This window comes from Mus caroli, unplaced genomic scaffold, assembly GCF_978045245.1.
Source record: "Mus caroli unplaced genomic scaffold, Mus_caroli_1 scaffold_14, whole genome shotgun sequence".
Classification (NCBI taxonomy): domain Eukaryota; kingdom Metazoa; phylum Chordata; class Mammalia; order Rodentia; family Muridae; genus Mus; species Mus caroli.
The window spans coordinates 15,126,536-15,141,708 of NW_028227269.1; the positions used below are offsets into that span (position 1 = coordinate 15,126,536).

At 39.3% G+C, this 15,173-nt stretch overlaps 1 protein-coding gene and 1 pseudogene across 1 annotated transcript in view; both read left to right on the forward strand.

Moving 5' to 3' along the window:
- LOC147001104 (arf-GAP with SH3 domain, ANK repeat and PH domain-containing protein 2-like) overlaps window positions 1-15,173 on the forward strand; it is a 44,927-nt gene that overhangs the window by 16,813 nt on the left and 12,941 nt on the right. The gene's annotated exons all lie outside the window — the stretch shown is intronic.
- On the forward strand, window positions 3,808-5,348 carry LOC147001105 (uncharacterized; annotated as a pseudogene).

A 15,173-nucleotide genomic window follows, 5' to 3' on the forward strand; every position in this document is an offset into this window, starting at 1 on the left:
AATAGCACCCTATTTTGTAAATGAAACATGGTTTTTGTGTCTACATTTCAGTTGAGGAACATCTGCATTCTTTCCTGTTTCTAACTGTTATAAATAAAGTGGCTATGAACTTAGTGGAGCAAATGCCCTTGTGGGTATGTGCCTATGAAGGTACCCTAAGTGTAGCACTTCCTCCTGCTTGCTGTGTTTTAAATTAATGGAAGGAGTATTCAACGTGTTTCCTCATCCCAGGATGGAACCTTAAACAAAACTTGCTGCAAATGTGGTCCAAGGAAGACAGGGTCCATTAATTTAGAAGCCAAACTTCACAGGATCATCCATATCGTGCTGCTTCTGGAAACTGAAAGATGAAAATAGCATGGTCATAGATTCTTTCTCTATGGTGTCAGTTTAGCACCACTCCAGCCATCTTTTGACAGTCAGGATCCCAGGGAAGACTCTGTTTGAGTTCCTTGCTTTTAAGTGGTGAGGTTGATGCTTGAGTTGCATTTTGTGACCACAGGTTGTGGAGAAAACTAAATCACTGAGAAATCTGCCATGGAGAGATGCTTACAGGGAGATGAAGTACCCAAACTGAGAGATGTATGAGAAGTTACAGGAAGAGCACCATCTATGCCTTTAGGAATTGAAGTCCAATGTGTTTGAGACAAAGCTATAGGATTTGGTGTTTGCCCTGCTGTTTTTCTTGCCTTTGTCCAATCTTCTCTCACTGTGTGCACATTCCTTTTGATTGGAATGGGAAGGGGTATTCAGTGCCATTTTATGTTGGAAAGATATAACTTGCTTTCTGATTTTGCAAGATGTGGCTGTCAAGATATTGTCTTGAGTATCAGCAGAGACTTTAGACATTTCAACCGTGCAGGAGCCTTTCTAGATTCATCTCGCGGAAGATGAAAGTGTATATACACTCAAAAATTTCCTTTTTCTTTCTTTCCTTTTTTCTTCTTTACCTTATAATTTAGATATTCATTATCACCCTGATCACGGTCCCTACTCTATGTCCCTGCCCTCACAGACTCCCTCCTCCCAATCTCCTCTGTTTCTCCTTTGAGCGGGGTTGGGGCCCCTTGTGTACCCTCTGGGCACATAGGTTGTAGTCTATTTTTCAGGATGGCATATGCTCATGACATCAATACTGCCTGAGGCTTCAGAGTCATTGGATTTTGGGTGTTGATGTTTCCCTAAATTCTGTGTTTGTTTTGAAATTTTAAAATAAGTAGTATTTTGCCTGTGTGCATGAATATGAATATCATGTGTGCCTCATCCTTAGTGTTGTTGGAACGTGGACTCAGAACTCCTGTTCATAAAGCCATGGGTCACATGAATGCTAGTAATTGACCACCGTTATTTGGAAGACCAGCAAGAGCTTTCCACGGCTGAGTTATCGCTCTCTCATGCCTTATGTTGATTTTTATGTTCAACACTTATATTACTAATATTTTCATCTGTCCATTGGTCCATTAAATGTGCCTTGATTGCTAGTAAAGTTTTACTAATGTTGCAGTTTAAAGCAGTACACTTCCTGTTTCTGCTAGATGAGTACAGAAGTGCAGGCAATGTATACTTCTTTGTAGGAACTGTAGTACACAACTGAGTTCTTTCTATCATTTTTGTCTCCGTGGTTGATTTTTGCAGTGGAGTAAGGGTCTTAATATGTAACCTTTGCTGCCCTGGAATGTGTTACATAGAACAGACTGGGATCCACCTCAATGACGTATACCTACCTGTGACTCTGGGATTAAAGACATGAACAAATACACCCTGCTTGTCCAGGATTTTTCTCGTTTGTGATTCTTCTTACAATTTCTGGGATGTGTCCTCAGTACTGTTGATCTGTTTCACCCTACATCTCCCTCTCAATTGGAATTCCTCTTGAAAGACTTTTTCCTATTTATTTAAAATGTTCATAAGCAACACAGGTGAACCTTCAACTCAATTTCCTTTAAAATGTTATGGTACTTAGATTATGACTTTTGTGCCTGAAAGTCAGTGGAGAAAGCACCAGAATTACATGTATAGATGGTCAAGGAAGCATACATTACTTTACAGTGATGTCAGTACCATGCTTTGTGATGTACACATGTATGGGATATTTTAGGATGCAGTGACTTATGATGATGTGCACGTGAACTTCACTGGGGAAGAGTGGAATTTGCTGGATCCTTCCCAGAAGAGTCTCTACAAAGATGTGATGCTGGAGACCTACTGGAACCTCACTGTTATAGGTATGACTGTGAATTTTCTTTTGCTTTTCAAAATAGTAGGAAGACATGTCTCTTGGTGAGTGATGATGCTCAGTTATTTCAATTGAGAACAAGGAAGACTGAGCTGAATAAATAGTGTCCAGTGATGTGAAAATTCACAGTACCTTGAATTTTGCCTTATTTCCAATACTATATCATTCATTTTTCTGGTACTGTCTTTTAGGCTACACTTGGGAAAACCATCATATTGAAGGACGTTGTCATAGTTCAAGAAGAAATGAAAGGTAATTTTCATGTGCAAGCTGATGCAATTATGGCTCTGAGGAAATATTACTATTTTATGGAAGCTCTAAAGAAAAGCAGAAGTGTAAAATGTCAATACTTCAAGTGTAACTATAATTACAATATTCTTTTTTTAAGATTTATTTATTTATTATATGTAAGTACACTGTAGCTGTCCTCAGATACTCCAGAAGAGGGCACCAGATTTCGTTACTGATGGTTGTGAGCCACCATGTGGTTGCCGGGATTTGAACTCAGGACCTTCGGAAGAGCAATCTGCACTCTTAACCACTGAGCCATCTCACTATCCCTAATTATAATATTCTTTAAAAAAAGTTCTGCCTTGATGTAGTTACCTGATTTATCTATCAAAGCATTGCTCTTTAAAAAAAAAAAAGACGAGGAAACATTGCCTTAAGAGATACCTTTATTCAATTTGTAGCTCTATTAGAGCTATACTGATCTGACAATGTGTATAGACTTACAAGACTTAGATATTGCACATCGAATAGTGATAAATATATATCCAAAACCTTCAGATTAGCAAATAATCCATGGGAAAGTTGTTGATACTCATATTCTTATAGTGAAATTGATCATTGTTTAGGGTACAGTTTATGAGAGTCAAGAGTATTGTCATAGGAGAAACCTTAATTCATATATTACATGTCTATGAGGAACAAAAAGTCAAACAGTGTGAATGCAATGTGGAAACCTTTCATCTGTTATTCTTCTTTCAATATATATATCATGTGTCACAATGGATGAAAGCCATGTGAGCATAGGGATATTGAAAGAAGCAATGTACTGCTTTCTATCCCAGAGCAGTGAGAAAATATGTCAGATTCTGCCTTTGGTAGACATTCTGAATATGAGAAACGTTTGCAATCAATTGGTTTTCTAATTTTACTGGGAACTTCTCCAAGCTCACACTGTACAAAATCTTTATGGGTACTAGGAATTTGGAAATTCTTTTGTTTGTCCTGGTTCACATTCAAATGTGATACAATTCATGCTACTGGAAAAATTATGAAAGCAATTAGTGTTATAAAGCTCTGAGTTGTTCCATGTCAGCCATGTAATAACCATCACAGATATCTCAGAAGATGCAAAACAACCCATAATGAGGGAGAACACATGAACATATGAAGTGATAAAACCAGATGATCTGGTACATCTTTATCAGTAGACCAATTTGTAAACTTTATTCATCTTGATGAAATGATTGAACAGGGGAATTAATGTAGTAAACATATCACATATGCCAATTTTCATTGCAGGTATGTAAGTAATCATAGTGGAGAGAAACTCTATGAATGTAATGAACGTTCTAAAGCTTTTTCATGTCCCAGTCATCTCCGAAGTCATAAAAGAAGACAAATTGGAGAGAAAACACATGAACATAACCAATGTGTTAAAGACTTTCCAACACCCAGTCATCTTCAATACCATGAAAGAACCCATACTGGAGAGAAACCTCGTGAATGTCATCAATGTAGTCAAGCCTTTAAAAAATGCAGTCATCTTCAACGTTATAAAAGAACACGTACTGGAGAAAAACCATATAAATGTAATCAATGTGGTAAAGCTTTTACAAGTCACAATGGTCTCCAATATCATAAAACAACACATACTGGAGAGAAACCCTATGAATGTAATCAATGTGGTAAAGCCTTTGCACAACTCTGTAGTCTCCAATATCATAAAAGAACACATACTGGAGAGAAACCCTATGAATGTAATCAATGTGGTAAAGCCTTTGCACAACTCCGTAGTTTAAAATGTCATAACAGAACACATACTGGAGAGAAACCCTATGAATGTAATCAATGTGGTAAAGCCTTTGCACTACTCAGTGGTCTCCAATGTCATAAAAGAACACATACTGGAGAGAAACCCTATAAATGTCATCAATGTGGCAAAGCCTTTACAAGTCACAATGGTCTCCAATATCATAAAAGAACACATACTGGAGAGAAACCCTATGAATGTAATCAATGTGGTAAAGCCTTTGCACAACTCATTAGTCTCCAATATCACAAAAGAAAACATACTGGAGAGAAACCCTATGAATGTAATCAATGTGGTAAAGCCTTTTCACAACACAGTCATCTCCAATATCATAAAAGAACACATACTGGAGAGAAACCCTATGAATGTAATCAATGTGGTAAAGCCTTTGCACAACTCTGTAGTCTCCAATGTCATAAAAGAACACATACTGGAGAGAAACCCTATGAATGTAATCAATGTGGTAAAGCCTTTGCACAACACAGTCATCTCCAATATCATAAAAGAATACATACTGGAGAGAAGCCCTATTAATATAATCAATGTGGTAAAGCCTTTGCAGGTCACAATGGTCTCCAGTCTCATAAAAGAACACATACTGGAGAGAAACCCTATGAATGTAATCAACATGGTAAAGCCTTTGCAAGACCCAGTTATCTCCAATGTCATAAGAGAACACATACTGGAGGAGAAACCCTATGAATGTAATTGGTAAAGCCTTTGCACATCACAGTCATCTCCAATGTTATAAAAGAACACATGCTTTACTGATATAGCTGTCTCTTGTGAGGCTATTCCAGTGCCTGGCAAATACATAAGTGGATGCTCACAGTCTTCTATTGGATGGAACACAGGGCCCTCAATGGAGGAGCCTGAGAAAGTCCCCAAGGAGCTGAAGGGGTCTACAACCCTGCAGGCGGAACGACAACATGAACTAACCAGTACCCCAAGACTCATGTCTCTAGCTGCATATGTAGCAGATTATGGCCTATTCTGCCATCGTTGGGAAGAAAGGCCTCTTGGTCTTGCAAACTGTATAAGCCCCAGTATAGGGGAATGCCAGGGTCCAGAAGTGGGAGTGGGTGGGTAGGGGAGCAGTGCGGGGGGTGTTTATAGGGGGACTTTCGGGATAATATTTTAAATGTAAATGAAGAAAATATCTAATAAAAAATTGAAATGTAAAAAAAAACCATACTGGAGAGAAACACTATGAATGTAATCAATGTGGTAAAGCCTTTATTGTCTCCAATATCATAGAAGAACCCATGATGGAGAGAAACCTTAGAAATAGAATCAGTGTGATAAAGCCTTTTCTCAAAGTTATTGTCCCTATAATCATAGAAGAACCCATATTAGATAGAAACCTTACGAATGTAGTTAGTGTGCTAAAGCCTGTGCATATCCCACTCGTCTTCGAAACATAAAAGATTTCACACTTGAAAGAAACCTCATGAATGCAATCAATGTGGTAAAGACTTTTTAAAACTCTCTCATCTCCATTATTTTCAAAGAACACATAGAAGACAGAAACCTTAGGAAGGTAATCGGTGTTGTAAAGCATTTGATGTCACGGTCATCTACAATGACATAAAAGGTCACATACAAGTGAGAACCCATGTCAATGTTATGAATGTAGTAAAGCCTTTGCATGTCAGAGTTCTTTAGGCATACACAAGACAAACTGTACGGCAGAGAAACCCCAATTTAAATGTTTGCTTTTCTGAGAGTTGATTTGGTCATGAGATCTGTTCCTAGCCATTGAAAGGCTGAGGGAGAAATCCTCTGAGTATATTTAATATGGTAAAGCCTTTGCACAATTTTGTAGTTATCTTCATCATGGAAGAATTTGAACTGGGTAGAAACATTGTGAATCTATTTAGTATGGTGAAGCTTTTTCATTGAGCTTCTTTTTATGGATATTCTTCTTTTTATGAGACTATTCATACTGGTGACAGATGCTATGAATGTCAGCAGTGTGGTAAAGCCTTTACATTGTTGGGTCCACTGAGGTTCAACACAATTCACACACCAGGACAATGCAAAGGATAAGAATTTATTGGGCTGGGTGGTGGTGATGCACTCCTTTAATCCTAGCACTCTGGAGGCAGATGCAGGCAGATTTCTGACTTCAAGGCTCGACTAGTCTAGAGTGAGTTCCAGGACAGCCAGGGCTACACAGTAAAACCCTGTCTGCGAAAAAAAAGAATTTATTGGAATTAAGTCACTACTTATCAGTGAGAGACACAAAAGTATACTCAGAAGTTTATCTTCAAAACCCCACCGCCCACACCCAACCTGAGACAGAAAGTTGTATAGCTTTCAAACACAAAAACCTCAAAGTCCTGGGTCAACTTATAGCTACATTTTCTCCCAAATCAAAACTTATTTTTATTGAATGAGTCAATAAATGGTGATTGCTAACTCCTTGTATTTTGTTGTGTTGTTGCAGCTGCGGGTGGTGTTGGTGTTGGGCTGTGTGTGTGCTTTCCCTTCTTTTGTAGACAGTAAGAGATTATTTACTACCCGTGTTTTCATGTGTATCCTTAACTTCCTCTGGTTAGATTCTACCTCTATCTCTTTGTGTAGGTCAGTATGTTTAGAGAGAGGTTGTTTAAATTTGAGTTTATCATGGACTATCTTAATTTTTTCTATTTGCAGTGTAGTCTTTTTTTACATATTAAAATGCAGGCATCTGTTGTTTCTGCGGTACATGTGTCCAAACCCTTCTGGCATCTACAGACTCCAAGGAGAAGACATCTGTGATCTTTTTTTTTTTTAATTTTTAATATTTTTATTACATATTTTCCTCAATTATATTTCCAATGCTATCCCAAAAGTCCCCCATAGCGGCCCCCACTTCCCTACCCACCCATTCCCATTCTTTTGGCCCTGGCATTCCCCTATATTGGGGCATATAAAGTTTGCAAGTCCAATGGGCCTCTCTTTCCATTGATGGCCGACTAGGTCATCTTTCGATACATATGCAGCTAGAGACAAGAGCTCCGGGGTTCTGGTTAGTACATCATGTTGTTCCAACAATAGGGTTGCAGATCCCTTTAGCTCCTTGGGTACTTTCTCTAGCTTCTCCATTGGGAGCCCTGTGATACATCCAATAGCTGACTGTGAACATCCACTCCTGTGTTTGCTAGGCCCCGGCATCGTCTCACAAGAGACAGCTATATTTGGGTCCTTTCAGCAAAATCTTGTTTTTTTCCCAATTCTAATAAGGTGCACAGTGTCCACACTTTGGTCTTCATTCTTCTTGAGTTTCATGCGTTTAGCAAATTGTATCTTATATCTTGGGTATCCTAAGTTTTGGGCTAATATCCACTTATCAGTGAGTACATATCGTGTGAGTTCTTTTCTGATTGGGTTACCTCACTCAGGATGATGCCCTCCAGGTCCATCCATTTGGCTAGGAATTTCATAAATTCATTCTTTTAATAGCTGAGTAGTACTCCATTGTGTAAATGTACCATAATTTCTGTATCCATTCCTCTGTTGAGGGACATCTGGGTTCTTTCCAGCTTCTGGCTATTATAAATAGGGCTGCTATGAACATAGTGGAGCATGTGTCCTTTTTACCGGTTGGGACATCTTCTGGATATATGCCCAGGAGAGGTATTGCTGGATCCTCCGGTAGTACTATGTCCAATTTTCTGAGGAACCGCCAGACTGATTTCCAGAGTGGTTGTACAAGCTTGCAATCCCACCAACAATGGAGGAGTGTTCCTCTTTCTCCACATCCTCGCCAGCATCTGCTGTCACCTGAATTTTTGATCTTAGCCATTCTGACTGGTGTGAGGTGGAATCTCAGGGTTGTTTTGATTTGCATTTCCCTGATGATTAAGGATGTTGAACATTTTTTCAGGTGCTTCTCTGCCATTCGGTATTCCTCAGGTGAGAATTCTTTGTTCAGTTCTGAGCCCCATTTTTTAATGGGGTTATTTGACTTTCTGGAGTCCACCTTCTTGAGTTCTTTATATATATTGGATATTAGTCCCTTATCTGATTTAGGATAGGTGAAGATCCTTTCCCAATCTGTTGGTGTTTTTTTTGTCTTATTAATGGTGTCTTTAGCCTTGCAGAAGCTTTGTAGTTTCATGAGGTCCCACTTGTCAATTCTCGATCTTACAGCACAAGCCATTACTGTTCTATTCAAGAATTTTTCCCCTGTGCCCATATCTTCAAGGCTTTCCCCCACTTTCTCCTCTATAAGTTTCAGTGTCTCTGGTTTTATGTGAAGTTCCTTAATCCACTTAGACTTGACCTTAGTACAAGGAGATAGGAATGGATCGATTCACATTCTTCTACATGTTAACAACCAGTTGTGCCAGCACCATTTGTTGAAAATGCTGTCTTTCTTCCACTGGATGCTTTTAGCTCCCTTGTCGAAGATCAAGTGACCGTAGGTGTGTGGGTTCATTTCTGGGTCTTCAATTCTATTCCATTGGTCTATTTGTCTGTCACTATACCAGTACCATGCAGTTTTTATCACAATTGCTCTGTAGTAGAGCTTTAGGTCCGGCATGGTGATTCCACCAGAGGTTCTTTTATCCTTGAGAAGAGTTTTTGCTATCCTAGGTTTTTTGTTATTCCAGATGAATTTGCAGATTGCACTTTCTAATTCGTTGAAGAATTGAGTTGGAATTTTGATGGGGATTGCATTGAATCTGTAGATTGCTTTTGGCAAGATAGCCATTTTTACAATGTTGATCCTGCCAATCCATGAGCATGGGAGATCTTTCCATCTTCTGAGATCTTCTATAATTTCTTTCTTCAGAGACTTGAAGTTTTTATTATACAGATCTTTCACTTCCTTAGTTAGAGTCACGCCAAGATATTTTATATTATTTGTGACTATTGAGAAGGGTGTTGTTTCCCTAATTTCTTTTTCAGCCTGTTTATTCTTTGTGTAGAGAAAGGCCATAGATTTGTTTGAGTTAATTTTATATCCAGCTACTTCACCGAAGCTGTTTATCAGGCTTAGGAGTTCTCTGGTGGAATTTTTAGGGTCACTTATATATACTATCATATCATCTGCAAAGAGTGATATTTTGACTTCATCTTTTCCAATTTGTATCCCTTTGATCTCCTTTTGTTGTCGAATTGCTCTGGCTAGGACTTCAAGTACAATGTTGAATAGGTATGGAGAAAGTGGACAGCCTTGTCTAGTCCCTGATTTTAGAGGGATTGCTTCAAGCTTCTCACCATTTACTTTGATGTTGGCTACTGGTTTGCTGTAGATTGCTTTTATCATGTTTAGGTATGGGCCTTGAATTCCTGATCTTTCCAAGACTTTTATCATGAATGGGTGTTGGATCTTGTCAAATGCTTTTTCCGCATCTAATGAGATGACCATGTGGTTTTTATCTTTGAGTTTGTTTATATACTGGATTACGTTGATGGATTTCCGTATATTGAACCATCCCTGCATCCCTGGGATGAAACCTACTTGGTCAGGATGGATGATTGTTTTGATGTGTTCTTGGATTCGGTTAGCAAGAACTTTATTGAGGATTTTTGCATCAATATTCATAAGGGATATTGGTCTGAAGTTTTCTATCTTTGTTGGGTCTTTTTGTGGTTTAGGTATCAGAGTAATTGTGGCTTCATAGAATGAGTTGGGTAGAGTACCTTCTGTTTCTATTTTGTGGAATAGTTTGTGAAGAACTGGGATTAGATCTTCTTTGAAGGTCTGATAGAACTCTGCACGAAACCCATCTGGTCCTGGGCTTTTTTTAGTTGGGAGACTATTAATGACTGCTTCTATTTCTTTGGGGGATATAGGGCTGTTTAGATCATTAACCTGATCTTGATTCAACTTTGGTACCTGGTATCTGTCTAGGAACTTCTCCATTTCATCCAGGTTCTCCAGTTTTGTTGAGTATAGCCTTTGGTAGAAGGATCTGATGGTGTTTTGGATGTCTTCAGGATCTGTTGTTATGTCTCCTTTTTCATTTCTGATTTTGTTAATTAGGATGCTTTCCCTGTGCCCTCTAGTGAGTCTGGCCAAGGGTTTATCTATCTTGTTGATTTTCTCAAAGAACCAGCTCCTTGATTGGTTGATTCTTTGAATAGTTCTTCTTGTTTCCACTTGGTTGACTTTGCCCCTGAGTTTGATTATTTCCTGCCGTCTACTCCTCTTGGGTGAATTTGCTTCCTTTTGTTCTAGTGCTTTTAGGTATGTTGTCAAGCTGCTAATGTGTGCTCTCTCTAGTTTCCTTTTGGAGGCACTCAGAGCTATGAGTTTTCCTCTTAGAAATGCTTTCATTGCGTCCCATAAGTTTGGGTATGTTGTGGCTTCATTTTCATTGAACTCTAAAAAGTCCTTAATTTCTTTCTTTATTCCTTCCTTGACCAAGGTATCATTGAGAAGAGTGTTGTTCAGTTTCCACGTGAAGGTTGGCTTTCTATTATTTATTTTGTTATTGAAGATCAGCCTTAGTCCATGGTGATCTGATAGGATGCATGGGACAATTTCAATATTTTTTTATCTGTTGAGGCCTGTTTGTGACCAATTATGTGGTCAATTTTGGAGAAGGTACCATGAGGTGCTGAGAAGAAGGTATATCCTTTTGTTTTAGGATAGAATGTTCTGTAGATATCTGCCAGATCCATTTGATTCATAATTTCTCTTAGTTTCTCTGTGTCCCTGTTTAGTTTCTGTTTCCATGATCTGTCCATTGGTGAAAGTGGTGTGTTGAAGTCTCCCACTATTATTGTGTGAGGTGCAATGTGTGCTTTGAGATTTACTAAAGTTTCTTTAATGAATGTGGCTGCCTTTGTATTTGGAGCATAGATATTCAGGATTGATAGTTCCTCTTGGAGGATTTTACCTTTGATGAGTATGAAGTGTCCCTCCCTGTCTTTTTTAATGACTTTGGGTTGGAAGTCAATCTTATCAGCTATTAGAATGGCTACTCCAGCTTGTTTCTTCATACCATTTGCTTGGAAAATTGTTTTCCAGCCTTTCATTCTGAGGTAGTGTCTATCTTTTTCTCTGAGATGAGTTTCCTGTAAGCAGCAAAATGTTGGGTCTTGTTTGTGTAGCCAGTTTGTTAGTCTATGTCTTTTTATCGGGGAGTTGAGTCCATTGATATTAAGAGATATTAAGGAAAAGTAATTGTTGTTTCCTGTTATTTTTGTTGTTAAAGTTGGCATTCTGTTCTTGTGGCTGTCTTCTTTTAGGTTTGTTGAGGGATTACCTTCTTGTTGTTTCTAGGGCGTGGTTCCTGTCCTTGTATTGGTTTTTTTCTGTTATTATCCTTTGAAGGGCTGGATTCGTGGAGAGATAATGTGTGAATTTGGTTTTGTCGTGGAATACTTTGGTTTCTCCATCTATGTTAATTGAGAGTTTGGCTGGGTATAGTAGCCTGGGCTGGAATTTTTGTTCTTTTAGTGTCCGTATAACATCCGTCCAGGATCTTCTGGCTTTCATAGTCTCTGGTGAAAAATCTGGTGTAATTCTGATAGGCTTGCCTTTATATGTTACTTGGCCTTTTTCTCTTACTGCTTTTAGTATTCTATCTTTATTTAGAGCATTTGTTGTTCTGATTATTATGTGTCGGGAGGTATTTCTTTTCTGGTCCAGTCTATTTGGAGTTCTGTAGGCTTCTTGTATGTTCATGGGCATCTCTTTCTTTAGATTTGGGAAGTTTTCTTCTATAATTTTGTTGAAGATGTTTGCTGGTCCTTTGAGTTGAAAATCTTCATTCTCATCCACTCCTATTATCCGTAGGTTTGGTCTTCTCATTGTGTCCTGTATTTCTTGGATGTTTTGAGTTAGGATCTTTTTGCATTTTACATTTTCCTTGATTGTTGTGCCGATGTTCTCTATGGAATCTTCTGCACCTGAGATTCTCTCTTCCATCTCTTGTATTCTGTTGCTGATGCTCGTATCTATGGTTCCAGATTTCTCTCCTAGGGTTTCTATCTCCAGTGTTGCCTCATTTTGGGTTTTCTTTATTTTGTCTACTTCCCTATTTAGGTCTAGTATGGTTTTGTTCATTTCCATCATCTGTTTGGATGTGTTTTCCTGTTTTTCATTAAGGACTTCTACCTGTTTGATTATGTTATCGTGTTTTTCTTTAAGGATTTGTAACTCTTTAGCAGTGTTCTCCTGCAATTCTTTAAGGGATTTTTGTGCTTCCTCTTTACTGTCTTCTACCTGTTTACCAGTGTTCCTTTGTATTTCTTTAAGTGTGTTATTAAAGTCCTTCTTGAAGTCCTCTACCATCATCATGAGATATGCTTTTAGATCCGTGTCTAGCTTTTCCGGTGTGTTGGGGTGCCCTGGACTGGGCGAAGTGGGAGTGCTGGGTTCTGATGATGGTGAGTGGTCTTGGTTTCTGTTAGTAAGATTATTATGTTTACCTTTCGCCATCTGGTAATCTCTGGGGTTAGTTGTTGTCGTTGTCACTGTTTAAAGATTGGAGCAGAAGCTGTGTTCCACTCACCAGCAGTCTCAAAATCCTGTGGCTGGGGTCGTGGGTAGCTGGCGGTACCCCGGTGCTGGTCCAGCCGGAAGAGGCCTGTGGCCCTACTCAGGCCGGTTTCTGCTTCCCTAACTAATGCAGTCTCAGGTCCCGCGCGCCATTGGATTGGAGCAGAAGCTGTGTTCCACTCACCAGAAGTCTTAAGATCCTGTGGCGGGTGATGTGGGTAGCTGGCGAGTGTCAGCCGACCCTGCACCCTAGCTACCCCGGTGCTTTTCTGACCGGAAGAGGCTTGTGGCCCTATGTAGGCCGGATTTCTCCCTCCCCAACCAAAGCAGTCTCAGGTCCCGCGTGATTGGACTGGAGCAGAAGCTGTGTTCCACTCACCAGCAGTCTCAAAATCCTGTGGCGGGGGTCGTGGGTAGCTGGCGGGTGTCAGCCGACCCTGCGCTCTAGCTACCCCGGTGCTGATCCGGCCGGATGAGGCCTGTGGCCCTACTCAGGCCGGTTTCTGCTTCCCTAACTAATGCAGTCTCAGGTCCCGCGTGCAATTGGATTGGAGCAGAAGCTGTGTTCCACTCACCAGAAGTCTTAAGATCCTGTGGCGGGTGTTGTGGGTAGCTGGCGAGTGTAAGCCGACCCTGCACCCTAGCTTCCCCGGTGCTTTTCTGACCGGAAGAGGCTTGTGGCCCTATATCGACATCTGTGATCTTAAGAGATCTTCATTTATGTTTTTCCTGGCGTTTTACCTTTGCAGCTTTTAGTATTCTTTCCTTGAACTGTATGTTTTGATTATTACACAGGGAAGAGATTTTATTTTATGGTCCCTTCTGTTTGGTGTTTTGATGATTCTTGTGTTTTCTTTAGGTTAGGAAGTTTTTCTCCTACGATTTGGTTGTCAATACTTTCTGAGATATTGAGCGAGGATTCTCCTTCCTCTCTTCCTAAGTATTCTTATGTTTAGTCCTTTTAAAATCTAGATAGATAGATAGATAGATATCCTCTATATATCTATATATTATCTATGAATCTATCCAATTATGTTTCATTTTTTTCTTTTTTAATTATTTTTTTATTTATTTAAGTACATCCTTTTCCTATCCCATTGTGGATAGAAAGACAAGGCAGTCCTCTGCTACATATGTGCCTGGGGCAATGAGCCCGTCCCTGGATGCTCCTTGTTTTTTGGCTGGGAGGTCTGAAGTGTCCAGATTAGCTCAAAGTTTTGTTCTTATTGGGTTGCCATCTTCTTCACCCCCTTAAGTCAGTACAGTGACCTGTCCTTATGTAACATTTCAACCTACAACGTTATATTCATATATGGATCTACATATTTCTATATCTATCTATTCATCTATATATCACCTATTAATCTATATGTCTACATATCTATATATCTATATATATCTATACACCTATACATCTATATATCTATACATATATCAATAAATATATATAATCTATATATATTATCTATAAATCTATATATCTATAAATCTATATATCTAAAAATGTATATATGTACATATATGTATATTTTTAAATCTATCCATCCATCTATGTATCTATGTCTATCCATATGTTTAGCTTGATGTAGCTTTTTTCTTTTTCTGCCAGATAACATATATATATATATATATATACACATACACACACACACACACACACACACACATATTCAATTATGTTCCAATTTTTCTTTTTTTTTTTTTTTTTTTTTTAGGTTTTTCGAGACAGGGTTTCTCTGTATAGCCCTGGCTGTCCTGGCACTCACTTTGTAGACCAGGCTGGCCTCGAACTCAGAAATCCGCCTGCCTCTGCCTCCCGAGTGCTGGGATTAAAGGCGTGCGCCACCACGCCCGGCGCAATTTTTCTTTTTTTAATTAATTTTTTTTATTTATTCAAGTACATTCTGCTCCTGTCCCATTGTGGACAGAGAGACAAGACAGTCCTCTGCTACACATATGCCTGGGGCAATGAGCCAGACCCTGGATGCTCCTTGGTTTTTGGCTGGGAGGTCTGAAGTGTCCAGGTTAGCTCACAGTTTTGTTCTTCCTATCCGGTTGCCATCCTCTTCACCCCCTGAAGTCAGTACACTGACCTGTCCTTATGTAACATTTCAACCTACAACAATATATCAATATATAGATATATATCGATCTATATATTTCTATATCTATCTAGTCTTCTACATATCTATATATCATCTATGTATTGGCTAGTTTTGTGTCAACTTGACACAGCTGGAGTTATCACAGAGAAAGGAGCTTCAGTTGAGGAAATGCCTCCATGAGATACAACTGTAAGGCATTTTCTCAATTAGTGATCAAGGGGGAAAGGCCCCTTGTGGGTGGGACCATCCCTGGGCTGGTAGTCTTGGTTCTATAAGAGAGCAGGCTGAGCAAGCCAGGAGGCAAGCCAGTAAAGAACATCCCTCCATGGCCTCTGCATCAGCTCC